Source organism: Sinocyclocheilus anshuiensis, unplaced genomic scaffold, assembly GCF_001515605.1.
Source record: "Sinocyclocheilus anshuiensis isolate Anshui unplaced genomic scaffold, SAMN03320099.WGS_v1.1 scaffold407, whole genome shotgun sequence".
Lineage (NCBI taxonomy): Eukaryota > Metazoa > Chordata > Actinopteri > Cypriniformes > Cyprinidae > Sinocyclocheilus > Sinocyclocheilus anshuiensis.
Window position 1 is genome coordinate 73082 of NW_015552593.1, and position 636 is coordinate 73717.

Below are 636 nucleotides of genomic sequence, written 5' to 3' on the forward strand. Positions count from 1 at the left end.
TGAGTTGAATTACTGAAATAAATGAACTTTTCCACGACATTCTAATTTATTGAGATGCACCTGTATATATATATATTTATATATACACCATGCTACGTGTACTGTGTTGGGCTAACTGAGACTTGTCATTTGCACTTATATATTGTTGCTCTTTTGTTAGTTTTGACTGCTTTTATTGTCCTCATTTGTAAGTCGCTTTGGATAAAAACGTCTGCTAAATGACTAAATAAATAAATAAAATTATGATTCGCTAGTGACATAATCTTAAAACTCTTACTGATCTAATCCCTTATTGATTTATTCTTTTGTGATAGGGTAGGCATGATGCAAACATTATAGGTTAAACGTATAATATGTAAAAGGGAAAGTGTGTTGTTCTGTAACTGGTCACAGTTTCTTTTGTTTATCATAATTTTTAATCACAGATCGCTTCAATTCTAAAATGGTTTGAGAAGCATGTCATGCTGCAGCTCTTTCTGACTGCTCAGTCATTCTTGAGACGTGGGACAAAACAGGTCCAGCAATGGTAACTGCTATTAGCTTTAAAAAATAAAAAATATTTTCAATTTTAAATGTCATGAGGGATTAATAATAGAATGTATTTAACACAATTATCACCTTCAATTTAATTTTCTC